Genomic DNA, 13,048 nt, shown 5'->3' on the forward strand with positions numbered 1-13,048 from the left:
TCACTCTCATACTTCTGCAAACAAGCACTTACCCGAGCCCCGCGGCGCTGCACACAATGTACTCCGAACGGTTCCCAAGCCCGGACTGTCCTCTGTGTGGTGATTATGCGGACTTCGAACATGACCTGTGGGGCTGCACCTCTGCCAGTCCCCCTTTCACCAAAGAGGAAATGATGAGGCTAATAAGGGCCCAGGATCAGACCTCTCAAATCCTGGCAGTCCAGGAAGCTCGCGAGGGGGCCGTCAGGTTTCACCTGATGGTCCCCGAGTGGGCCTAGCCAGGTGACGTGGAATTTGCTTACGTCTATAGTGGACCAACTAAAGTTGTTTCACTCACTCACTCACTCACTCACTCACTCACTCACTCACTCACTCACTCACTCACTCACTCACTCACTCACTCACTCACTCACTCACTCACTCACCCACCCTTCATTTGCCTGCCGAGGTCAATGAGCATGCATTGCAATTGGTCCCCTGAGTTACTAAGCAAGGCAATGTCATCAGCAAACCACAAGTTATTGAGCTATTCTCCATTAACTCTTATCCCCAATTCTTCCCAATCCAGGTCTCTATATACCTCCTGTAAACACGATGTGAATAACATTGAAGAGATCGTATCTTCCGGCAGACGGCCTTCTTTATTGGGACTTTGTTTCCTTCTTTACGGAGAACTACAGTGGCTGTGGAGACGCTATAGGCAGCTTTGACTATTGTTACATCTGGCTCGTCTGCCCCTTGATTCCGTAATGCCTGCATGACTGCTGAGGTTTCGACTGGAGCAAACGCTTTCTCGTAATCAATGAAAGCTATATATAAGGGTTGGTTATATTCCACACATTCCTCTATCACCTGAGTGATATTGTGAATATGGTCTATAGTTGAGTAGCCCTCACGAAATCCTTCCTGCTTCTTTGGTTGGCGTGTTCGTGATTCTATTCGCGATTACCTTAGTAAATACTTTGTAGGATCGGTCTGTATTTTTCAAGTCTTTCGCGTTCCCTTTCTTTTGGATTAGGATTATCTTAGCGTTCTTCCAAGATTCCGGTACGCTTGAAGTCATGAGACATAGCATATACAGCGTGGCCAGTACCTCTAGAACAATCTGCCTACCATCCTTCAACAAATCTGCTGTTTGCTGATCCTCCCCAGCTGCCTTCCCCCTTTTCATAGCTCCCAAGGCTTTCTTTCCCTCTACCCATGACGATTCCCTCTTCCATTATCGTCATGGGTGCAACTGGTACTGTGTAAATCTTTGTAGACCTCCTCAGCCACTTGAACTATTTCATCCATATTTGTAATAATATTGCTGGCTTTGTCTCTTCACGCATACATCTCATTCTTGCCTATTCCTAGTTTCTTCTTCACTGCTTTTAGGCTTCCTCCGTTCCTTAGAGCATGCTCAATTCTATCCATATTATACTTCCGTGTGTAAGCTATCTTATGCTTGTTGATTACCTTGGAAAGTAAAGCCAGTTTTATTCTAGCTGTAGGGTTAGGAGCTTTCATACATAGGCATTTCTTAAGTAGGTCTTGATATTTTAAGTCTTGATATGCAGCCTGAAAATACATTCGTAGCAATACCCAGTGTACAAATCTAAAAAGAAGGACCACTGTTTTACTGCGATGAACCACTGAATGACTCGGATCGCGTGTCAACGTTGCATGCCATATTTTAGTTGGCTCGGGTAAACATTGCTTTCATAATAAGACCTATCATGAATGCATCTGAACAGTTTCTTACTTAACTTATCTCCTGCACTTGAACATCCTTGGTGTGTATGATTTTTCTCTTTTCAGGGCACAGGAAGGGGTATGAGAGGAACTTGGCGCTGTGACCAGGGGAATAACATCGCCCATCCTCACAAAGCTGCAGGCTGGCATCGCTGAGCTCTGTCAGCAAAGTTTCCTTATGCTCATCCCAGACCTGCAAGTCATTCACAAGTAGAGTTGAAGCGCACAAGTGGCAGATGGGACAGAAAGCTTTGCTAAAGGAATTCATGCTGTTGACGAACGCGGAAATGTTAAACTACAATACAATAGAAAGAACAATACAATAGAAAGAATACAATAGAAAGAACACATAATGCACTACGAGTGCAGACTTGTGTCTTCCTTCCGCTTGTGTTCGTCATTTCACGCAGTTTTAACCTTCCTTCAAGTATGAACCAACTATTTAGCAAGAATGTGCTAATGCGTGTGCTTCACGCTGATTCAAAATGAGACTTAGGACGAGGGCATAAAGATGCTTCAAAGAATGAAAAATTTCGCAAGTTGGTTGATCTCATAGTAATAAGTAGGTTGAATGACTAGGACCAAGGACCATGAGCATGAGCGCTGAACTTCAACTGCATTTTATTGGCAGAAATTGCTTGTTTTAATAAAAAAGACGATGCATGAACCCAGCTATGACACGATGATAAAGATACCTTGAGGGTGACACCTTGATCATAACCTCGAGGATGACAGCGACTTATATATGTAACAAAACTTATCAAGTGCATTACACACTACTTCAAAATCACTGGTTGTCAAAAACTACGCAAGGTTACTTACTTTCTAAATGTGATCTTGATGTCATGCAGATGCACGCAATCCCTCTTTTATGTAGGTGTTGTGCCTCGACCAGCTCGCACGCCAATTTTTAGTGATGCTGATGTGACTTTGCAGCACAGAAATCAAAGGGCCCACAAATTGGCAGAGGCATACAATATAAAGAAAGGAGGAATCACGTGTGTCAGCCAGACATCACTATCAGTTTTAAAATCCGAAGTAACCTTGTTTCCACAAGGCCTGATCAGGCACATAGTTTTGAGAATGTAATTTTCGACTGGTCTCTCACGATTTGATGTACCAGATGTCCACACATAGGTTATTTATATTTTTAAGCCTTTGTTAGCCTTGTGGTTTGTGTACATCTTCTTGTTGATCATGTGTATTAGCGGGGCTTACTTACTTTTTGTTTTATGCCAACATATTTTTGTGTAAATAAATGTAGTTAGTTCAGGGCTCCTTCGGCACAAATCGTAGTCCGCACATTACCATAAGTCGATAAGCAGAGAAGGTCAGCCACTGACAATACATTGAGATGGTTTATTACAAACGAGACAGTGTAAATACATTGTACACTGAAAACAAAGAGATAATGAAGTGCAGCACATATTAGTTAAGCACTAGTGAAAACATAACTTGCTATTCCCTGCACAGCATACCAATGATCATCAAAGAAAGAATTTATTTCTGCTGCAATGGGATAGGTGGATTGCTCATTCACAGGGTGCCTTGCTACACCGTCTCGGATTCTTCACACAAGGGCTGCACCCCACAGACATGACAATGCTTGGCTAAAAAGCCCAGTTCTTCATTGTGCACATTGTTGTTGTGCTCATGTAGAGAGTCACTTACACATAATTCAACTGCTGCGTTGGGACACATTCGCATTTACTTTTATGGCGCTTTGGAAAGGTGGTGTTTATGTGGGACGGAAGGTAACTACATGCACTCCTACATGCTGATGCATATTTCCTTGAATGCGGAAACAAGATGCATATAGGGTGTTAAAAGGTAAAGTACCCGTTCCGCCTAACAATCAGAAACGTAAGCTTGTAATGTTTTCATTGCTGTTCTATCTTCGCTGCACTTCCTCAATTCTTAGTTTCATGCAGACAGCAAGTACATGTGTCGTACATGTAGAATACAGAGACCTGGCAGAAAGGCAGTGCCTGTCCTCGCCTACTCGTTGATTTCTGTTCTTGTCCCATGTCGTGCAGTTACATTTTCACTTATACAGGACAAACTTGCTGGAACGCTGACGTTACTAAGTTACATTTTCCGGCAATACTCATCTGAGCCACCGATGCAGTACACTAGCTTACACAGTACTACCAGGACCGGATTTCACCGAATAGCCTTATGAAAAAACATATCTTATGGCTGAAGGAAGTGCTTTCCTGACGCAACCAACACTTACATTTATTTTCAGGTATATTCCTGGCAGCCGAAAAAAAAGAATGAAATTGATGTTCGTTCCCTTGGCGTAGAATGACCAAGTCTGTAATGACATCGATAAAGTGGTTCTGAATAAAATCAAAATCGCAATCCAATTCACTGTTCTTTCCTTACTGATGCAGTGAACTCCAGCACATCATAATAATGTGTGTTTGCATTGGTGAAAATAAGGGCAGAACTAATACTCAGGTTCAAAATAAAGTGCCCACTTAGCACATTTCAATGGTGCCAGAGGAACTGCAGGTTGGCATTAGGAAAGGTGGAAGCTCTGCATTTATCGTGGTGACTGCAGGTAGAAGGTATGAATTCTGGTAATTGAAAAAAAGCCTGGCAGATCATGACGCACACCCATCAGCGTCATAATCATTTGAGCGTTTGTAGTACTTGAACCGGAAAAAAGCAACCATCTTGCCAGGTTGATGAACTTACCATATACTGGTCGCAAAGTTCACCATAAGATAGCGAACGATTAGATCCAAGTGTGAAACGTTATCGAAACAATTGAGCAAGGAGTAATATCTACGCTATGCAATGATTTCAGGCTAAGTATGTCGAGAGCCCTGTTTTGTATTGGCGATTATTATGTCACGGCAACTATAATGGAGGCAACATCAGCTTGGGGACATTATCTGTATTTTTACGACCAATGTAGGAATCAGAATTTTATAAGGATGTGAAACAAAAATATGAAGCTGAAGATTTTAGGAGGAGAATTCACCCGTTTTCGATATAGCGGGCGTTTCTGAAGTAATGCAGAAAATACTGGCGCGGATCGCTATTGCACATTCATTCGCATTTAATTATGTTTGCGAGGTTACAGACGGAGATATACACATGGGCGATCTATGACAAAGCGGGGGATTTGGTTGGTGTTTCTGCAGCTCTTACCATATACTGGTCGCAAAGTTCTCTACAAAATAGCAAACGATTAGATCCTAGTGTCGCACTTGAACGAACCAATTGAACAAGGAGTAATACCTACGCGTTTCAATGAATTCGGGCAAGGTAAATCGAGAGCCATGGTTTCTATTGGCGAATTTTAAGTCAGGGCAACTATAATGGAGGCAACATCAGCTTGGGCAAAGTATCTCCACTTTTACTTCAAATGTATTAATGAGAATTTTATAAGATGTGAAACTAAAAATATGAAGCTGAAGATTTTAGGAGGTGAATCACCCGTTTTCCATATAGCGGGCGTTTCTGAACTAATTAATGAAATACTGACGCGGATCGCTATGTTACATTCATTGGTATTTAATTATGTTTACGATGTTACAGACGGAGACATATACACATCAACGATCTATGACAAAGCGGGGGATTTGGTTGGTGTTTCTTCAGGACTTACTATATACTGGTCGCAAAGTTCTCTACATTGTAGCAAACGATTAGATCCTAGTATCGTACTTGAACGAACCAATTGAACACGGAGTATTATTTACGCCATGCAATGATCTCGGGTAAGGTGAATTGAAAGCCCTGATTTCCATTGGCGTATGATATGCCAAGGCAACTACAATGGTGGCAAAATAAGCTCAGGGAAATTATCTGTTTTTAATGAAGTGTAGGAATGAGAAATTTAAAGGAATATAAAGCGAAAAGTAGGAAGCTGAGGATTTAGGAGGCATATCCACGCGTTTTTCATATAGTGGGCCTTTCTGAACTACTCGATGAAATACTGTGGCTGATCGCCATGTCAAATTAATTGGCATTTGGTATGTTTACGAAGATACAGACGGAGACTTATACACATGGGCGATCTATTACGAAGCGGAGGATTTTGTTGGTGTTTCGGCAGCACTTACCTTATAGTGGTCGCAAAGTTCACGACAAGATAGCAAACGATTAGATGCTAGTGTCACACTTTAACGGATCAATTGAGAAGGAAGTAATGAATACGCCTTTCAATGATTACGGGCAAGGTGAATGTGTAGCCCCGATTTCAATTGACAATTATTAGATCAGGGAAACAATAGTGGAGGCCAAATAGGCTTGGGGAAATTATCTGTTTATTACTTTAAATGTAGGAGTGAGCACTTTAAAAGAATGTGAAACTAAAAAAAAAGGAAGCTGAGGATTTAAGCGGTCAATGCACGTGTTTTTCATACAGCGGACCTTTCTGAACTAGTGGAGAAAATAGTGTGGCGAATCGCCATGCCAATTCATTGGCATTTGGTATGTTTACGAGGTTAGACGGAGACTTATACACATGGGCGATATATGACGAAGCGGAAGGTTTGGTTGGTGTTTCTGGAGCACTTACATTATACTGGTCGCAAAGTTCACGAGAAGCTGGCGAACGATTAGATCCTAGTGTCACACTTTAACGAACCAATTGAGCAAGGGGTAATGAATTCGCCTTTCAATGATTTCGGGCAAGGTGAATCTGTAGCCCCGATTTCAATTGGCGATTATTGGGTCAGGGAGGCAATAGTGGAGCCAAAATAAGCTTGAAGAAATTATCTGTTCATTACTTGAAGTGTAAGAATGAGGAATTTAAAAGAACACGAAATTAAAATAGGAAGCTAAGGATTTAGGAGGTTAATCCAAGCGTTTTTTATATAGCAGCGTTTCTTAACTAATGAAGGAAATACTGGCGCGGATCGCCATGCCACATTCATTATCATTTGGTTTGTTTACGAGATTATGCGGAGACTTATACACATGCGCGATATATGATGAAGCGGTAGACTTGGTTGATGTTTCTGCCGCACTTATCTTATACTGGTCGCAAAGTTCACCACAAGATAACAAACGATGAGATCCTAGTGTCACACTTTAACGAACGAATTGAGCGAGGAGTAATAAATACGCCATTCAATGATTTCGGGCAAGGTGAATCTGTAGCCCCCATTTCAATTGGCGATTATTAGGTCAGGGAAACAATAGTAGAGGCAAAATAGGTTTGGGCAAAATGAAACTACGAACCAAGGTTCGTAGATTCATCGGCTGAAAAAAGTGCAGTAAACATTCGCTTACTCCTTAAATTAGCAAGCACTGGGTCAAGCGCGCACGTGCAAACATGGACAGATCTCACAAATGACCGCGAACACTCGCTGTCACAGCGTTGGCGTGATGAAGGGCGCCAACAAAGCGGACCGAACGCTTCTGCTCCCTCTTCCTTCAAAGCGTCTCCGAAACTTGATATTGCGCTATCTGAGCGCCCCTCAGCTTTGCATCCATCGGAAATTATCTCCAAGACAGAGCGAGGGTGGCGCAAGACCGCGCTAGAATAACGGCCAGAGGACGAGAAGCGCGCTAAACTAGCGCCTCCCTCCCCCGGCTTGCGCGCGTTTTAGCACGTGACCTCCTATAGATACCTTACTTGGGGCGCCCATCCAGCCCGGCTCAGCCACGAACACTTCCTTTAACGCGCACAGCCTAGGGCGCGGTAAAGGACCTTATCGCACTGTATATGTAAGCTCACGGCAACGCCGACAGATATATTTCGGCGGTTGTGTACATATAACTGCTATCGCAAAATTCGCAATAAACAGAAAATCTTACTAATGGCCAACAACGCTTCTTCTTCGCGTCATGATACAGCGGTGAATGATATTTCTAGAAAATGTGTTCCTAAATCTCCGCCAAATGACTAGGTTCGCATTTGGTGACGGCGGAACACAGTCGCAAGAAATTGTGGATGAAATACCGGACTTCTGGCAGCTTCGATCTGTAACATCGGCGGCTTTATAGTTCTACCTTACAACAGAACAAACTGCACTCGACAGAGATCAAGGGCAGCCGCACTGTTATATCTAAGCAAATTAGGCACAATTACGCCGCGTCTTCACACTTCGAACACGCTCCGACTGCCCAGCGATAGATATTTAAAACGCAACCAGACTCGGGTGAGCAAATGTCGCTTCTGCGAAGTGAACGTAGCGGGCATTTCAAGACGCGTGTTAAATTCATGGCTGTTTCGTTTGTGAACATTACGTAAGTGACGTAAAATTATCAGTGAGCTAAACAGTTTTTATTTCAACGCGAGGAAAGAAAATGGAAACTAAGGCAAGCCAATCGGTATTGCGCAGTTCTGCGGGTACAAAATGATCCAAAACCAAATCCGTCAATAGCATGACGCCATTTTGCAGTTGCATTGCAGCACGCGCGAGTATATCGTCGTAGAGTGGTTCTGAACGCGCCGCGTTAGGGGCTACTGCAACCAGGCATTGCGGCAAGTTACGGTGGGAACTTCTGTCCGTGCTGTGTGATTGCGACGAGAAGGACCGCCGCCAGCAGCAGCGTGTCGCCGCTTTCGCGTTTCCCTTTGGTAACTGATCACACATCACCACGTGACAAAACATTTAGCAGTCAAATTATCGCAGTCAGGTGTTGAAGCAGCTCCGCCTCTAAGATTTCCAGGACGTCATCGTATTTCTCCGGAAACCCTCCAACCGATGACGTTTTCTAGAAACAAAGGAGAAATAGGTGCGTCTCCGTCAAAAAAAATATGATATATTTCTTTTGCAGTTCGTTTAGTTTCGATTATGTTTTTTTTTATCAGTTTACTGTATGAAGCTGCATAGTCCATAAAATTGATCTACTTCATCATCATCGTTAGTGGATGTTGTGCAAAACCTAAAACCCCCTATAATAGGAATAATTTTAGTCGGTAAAGGAATTACATGCAAATAGGAGCTATGAACTGGAGTGTGAAAATAAACAAATATTTGTTCTCACCTGAATTAAACCAGTGATGTAAAATATATAATCCCAAATTTTGAAATTATTGCACAAATAACCCGGCTGATTGTCAGATTAGTTTCATGAACAAAATATTTTTTATGTTTATGTTTCCTAGTTTAATTCATTTCCCTCTTGTACAGGGACGCCGGCCTAGAATCCTCATTGTAGGAGACTACATTGAGACTACTACTTTTTCCCACTAAGTGTACCTGATAACCAAAGATGCTCTCGACATTGTGAAATTACAATTTTTCTTTTGGCTCCCTGGTGGATGAGCGTTCCCACTACCCCTCCCTTTCTTTCCGACTTCGTTCTGCTGCCCCCTACCCAAGCATAATTCTCAAAAACTGGCGGCTCTTGCGAATCTCTAATCTACGTTTCTGTAAGCGCATACACCGGTATTTCTTCGCCATTTAACGGCTCCTCAATCTCTGCCCACTTTTCCTTTCTTCTGCCACCCTACATGTTTATGTAGCCTATTGCATTGCAAGCTCTCTTTCTTGCTTTACTCCTTTTTCTGTTATCGACGGTGGTGCTCTTCTGAGGTTCATCTGGGGACCTTCTTCATTTATACCTACTCTGGCCTCCTGAGCGCCCGCGAGACCCCTAAAAAAGCAACAGCGTGACCACCAAGTCGCCAGCCCACTTCTCGTGCCAGCCTGTAATTGAAGTGGATCCCGTCTCGTTTAAAACCACCACGCCTTCTCACTTCCCTGTTTACTTCGACATCCTCGAAGCCTTTCTCTGGGCTCATTTTCCATACCGCGTCATTAGCAGCCACTACGGCTCCTTGTACGTAACTGTCACGCACAGGCACCTCCAGTACCGTGCACACTACGATCTGCACCTGAGGGGATGGCTCGCGCAAGTCATCCACCTACTTCACCAAGTGCTGGCCTAGTCATGTCCCTTTCCTGTTTAGGGCGTCATTTAGCCCACCTGCTTCTATGACAAGGTTGCGCACGTGGGCATTTTCAGCGAGCTTTTCTCTTGCTGGCTCCATGGCAGAACACCGTGTCCGCCATGGAAATGTCCCTACCACCACTCTTTTATCGCCTTTCACCCTCTCCACAATTGCTTTTGAGCATTAAATTTGCCTTTTGCTCTCTCGTAGCTCCCTGCTTGCCTTTGTCCTTTCCCGCGTGATTCCGACTCGACAAGGAGCATTGTCCCCTGGGCTCCTGATTTTCGCGCATGGCGGCCTCAAGGTAGGTGCCGCGCTTTCCAGCTAACTCTTCATCGCGCTGCACGCATTCCACGTACTTTGCTGACACTCCCTCTCCTTTCATGTCTAGGGTCTGCGTTCTATTGTCACGCACATTCTCGTTCACAATGGCGGCCCTGTTCTGCTTTTCCTCGGCTGCTTCAAGTCTCTTTTCAACTACCTTTCGTGCATGACGTTCCCGGTTTACCTTATTTATAAGCTCTTCCACCTGTTTTAAAAGCTCTTCCTGGAAAGCATCCATTCTCTGCAGCCTAGTATCGACATCACATTGTTTGCCGGTTGTTTCGACACCCTCTTCATTCTCATCCGTCTCCTCATATGCCTTGAGGGACCCCCCAGGGCCTGCTTTCGCGGCTTTCCCGCCATATATTCAACGGCTTTTTTCAAATAATGTAACGCTATAATAATGCTAATATTGATGCAAATACTACAATACTATACCAATGCAGAGCACCTGCCTTTTAGCAAAAACCGATACTCACAGAATCCAAAATCTTCAAACTGCCGTAAGGAAATCTCACCACTGTTTCAAAAGCAATCAATGCCGCGGAAACCGAAGGTACGACACGCTCTCACACGCGCTCAACCACGCGGCCACGCTGTCACTTTTCTACCAAAACACACACAGTACAACCACTAATAGGTATTAGATTTGCCACTTCCAAGCTACCATTTAAAGATTACAAACACTCAACGTCCCACCCGGCTGCACGTATACAAGCACGTGGCGCTAAAGGACGCTTTAACCACCCTGCAAAACCGAACGTACACGAAACACATCCGGTCACCAGAAATACGAGAGACAAGGAAAAAAATGAAGAGAAAGAAAACCACCCAATTACTATTTAAATGGAAAAAATCAGCCAATCAAAAACAGAAGCAAGAGAAAGCATGCACAGAGACTTATGATTTCGCCACCATTACGGAGCCCCGAAAACCACGTCCATTCGCAATAAAATCCTAACCAAAGCCTGTTTCGGATCGCCGTTTCTCGAAGCGCCACCTAGAAGTCCTAGTAGTGTCATTGCTAAGTAGTGCGATTGTAACGTGTTCCGTCTGCGATTGCTGCAATCTCAGATTACTCAAGGTTAACGGGCTACGACTGTGCTGTATTCGGCTGCAAAAGCTACTTTGGGAAGTGAAGTGCCTCTTGAGTCACAGCGAATCCATTGACTCCGCCACTAAAACTGCAGACGAGGGTCGGCTTTGGACAGCCAGCTTAAATATGAAAGGCGTGACACTATAAGGTTCATCGCGTGTACAAAAGAGTTTGTTTCGAGTGAGCGCATGGGGACGACGCCGGCACCCGTGATCGAACTAGAATATGTACGAAAGGTACGTATTCGAGTTGGTAAAAAAGTTCGATTGGAGTAAGCCAACTGTCTTTTGTGCGTGCACAATAAGGATATTCTGTTCAAATTTGTTCTAAGATTACTACGCTTGACAACCAACGTACTGGTGAAATTCTACCTAGGACGTATTACGGAGACAGTATGAGCATACTTGAAAAATGAAAGCGCATTCTTTTTCGTTCTGAATGCAAACCCATGCCTATCGTGTGCCAGCCGCCCCTAGCTCATATACGCTCACCCGTGCTTCTAAATCTCGCAGGCAAGCTGTCTGGGCCATGCGGCGCATCGAGCGCCTACTTCAGGGAATAGAATTGCTGTTGCAGAGTGCCGTTGCTTCTTTTTCAGCTCTCCAGAGTCAGCGAGGTGCCCTTGCCCATACCGGCAGAGCTCGAGACTAACGAATGCGTACATCGTTTCAGAGCGTCACGTGCGTCTGGTTGATCGGGGCATATTAGCGGCCACTGTCCCGAAGTCGTTTTGTCGAGTACTCCGTGTTAACGGCTCTCCTGGTAGAGTTATATTATGGTTATAGATTTCGTGAAGCTCGATGTTAAGGTGCTGGTAAACAACGCTTAAACATAGTACCGCGAAAATTTGATGAGAAAGAATGCTGGGAAAACTTATCGTCGTGCTTCGCTAGTTACCTGCATTGGGTTGCACGATGGTGCGCACAACCATATAGCACACCTATGCTTCTTATCACCTTTGCGGTACCTTATTTGAAGGTCAAGGCTAAACATACAATGACAACACGTTGCTCGTATGCTACGTGTGGACAATGTTCAGACTTGACTGGTCTTCTAATACCATAGCAGGCGGAGTTGTGGCATCGTCCAAGGGCCAGTTGTCGTTTGATATTGAGGCTGTAACGAAGCGGAAAGCTTACCAACGGCACGGCAAGAACTCTCACAATCACGAAAACTCAGGAAAACGCGAAAACTTGCAACTTGTCAACAGCACGGCCACTGACCAACCTCCAGTGCATGACCACATACCAGCATGGCGAGGTAATATGGCGCAATAGACGATGCTGTGATTGCAAAATGGCGACGTCCTCAATGAAACAGTCTATATTATTTTCTATTCTCTCGTCCCTACAAAGAGTCGGTAATGAAACCATAAAGCTTGTCAACAATGGTACGTGAAAAGAGATAGTGAAGTGAAGTGAAGTTTATTTTCCGTTTCATAAAAAGGAGGAAGCCGGGGCTAAAGGCTGGAATGCCTGACGGAGGCATCGGCTTCCACGTACAGTCTGATTGTAGTGCACTCCGCTTTTAACTAACTGACTTCGACTGATAACGCTGCGCGCCCCGAGCAGGTTTCATTACATCTGATTGGTGCAACAGAGGCTTCCAAGTTCACTGTAGATGTTTCTACTGAAAACGAAAAGCTGCTTGTTCGTGCACTGAGCAATCTGAAAGAAAATATGCTTCAGGAAAGCTGCTTGGAAAACATCATTTTTCGATGATCACATCTAAAAATTGCATTATAAACAAATGTAGTGTTGCATTTTTTAGGCGGACAATTGCGAAAACAATGGATGATAATAATGCTCATGCAAACGCTCACTTGTCTGAAACAAATAATATGAAGGCGCTTCGCACATTCATGGAGTACAAGAAGAATTCGTCCCTCGGCCACATTACAAACTCTGTCGCACTGGCCACAGTGGAAATTAAGACCAATCAGAGACCAATCTTGAATGCATAGCATGTGGCTTTGCGTTGCGATTTCGCGTGAAATGTCAGTTGCGTTTGCGTTGCTCTTCCAGTGG

This window comes from Dermacentor albipictus, chromosome 9 (assembly GCF_038994185.2).
Source record: "Dermacentor albipictus isolate Rhodes 1998 colony chromosome 9, USDA_Dalb.pri_finalv2, whole genome shotgun sequence".
NCBI lineage: Eukaryota > Metazoa > Arthropoda > Arachnida > Ixodida > Ixodidae > Dermacentor > Dermacentor albipictus.